Raw genomic sequence first — 1,051 nt, forward strand, 5'->3', positions numbered from 1 at the left:
TGGTGGGCTGAGCTGCCCCCCCACACACACACACAAATAAATAAATTAATTAATTAAAAAAAAAAAAAAGAATTAGAGGGGTTGGGAGATGGCTCAATAGAATAAGCGCTTACCGGGCAAGCACAAGGGTCTGAGTTCAATCCCCGATGCCACCCCCCCAAAAAAAGAAGAGAATCATTATGAAAATGATCATTGGAGCCGGGGAGATGGTTCAGTGGAATAAGAGCTTCCCTGGCAAGCGTAAGGGCCTGAGTTCAATCCCTGGTTCCACCAAAAAAAAAAAAAGAAAAGAAAATGATCATCAACCTTGGACCACACTGAGGCAGCCACTGAGTCCAGGTGTGGTGGCGCATGCCTGTAATCCCAGTGCTGGGGAGGCTGAAAACAGGAGGATCACTATGAGTCTGAGCTGTGTATTGAGACCCTGTACCAAATACATTAAAAAAAATTTTTTTAAATAAATAAAATAGGGTTGGCCAAATAGCTCAGTGGATTAAAGCACCTGCAAGCAGGCACAGGGGCCGGAGGTTTGACCCCCAGGTCTGCCTTGCTGGCCCAGCCCCCTGAGCATGCTGAGTTGGCAATTGAGACTGGGTATGGTGGTGCGCACTTGTAATTCCAGCTCTTGGGAAGCTATAAACAGGTGGATCACTACCAGTCCAATCTAGTAGTGAGACCCTCGGCACCCTGTAGACCCTTCCCAAAATATAAATAAATAAATAAATAAGTGCCGCTAGATAGGGGTACTAGTAACAATATCAGCTGAGCAATATATTCTTTCTTTTCCTCTTTTTTTGGCCATAATTTTATTGATAAACAAATAGCAATGAGGCAATTTCAAATCAAATCGGTGAGCAATATATTCTTGATGCTCTACTACCCATATATCCATTGTCTATAAAATACCTCACTCTCATTTTAATGAACTTTATCAATACTGGGTATAAAAAAAATCGTTCTCCAATAATACTGGGTACGGGGCCGGGGAGATGGCTCAACAGAATAAGCACTTCCCTGGCAAGCGCAAGGGCCTGAGTTCAATCCCCGGTTC

At 43.7% G+C, this 1,051-nt stretch overlaps 1 protein-coding gene across 1 annotated transcript in view; it reads left to right on the forward strand.

The window, feature by feature from the left end:
* Tex14 (testis expressed 14, intercellular bridge forming factor) overlaps positions 1-1,051 on the forward strand; it is a 110,975-nt gene that overhangs the window by 59,643 nt on the left and 50,281 nt on the right. The gene's annotated exons all lie outside the window — the stretch shown is intronic.

This window comes from Octodon degus, unplaced genomic scaffold, assembly GCF_000260255.1.
Source record: "Octodon degus isolate 3935 unplaced genomic scaffold, OctDeg1.0 scaffold00164, whole genome shotgun sequence".
NCBI lineage: Eukaryota > Metazoa > Chordata > Mammalia > Rodentia > Octodontidae > Octodon > Octodon degus.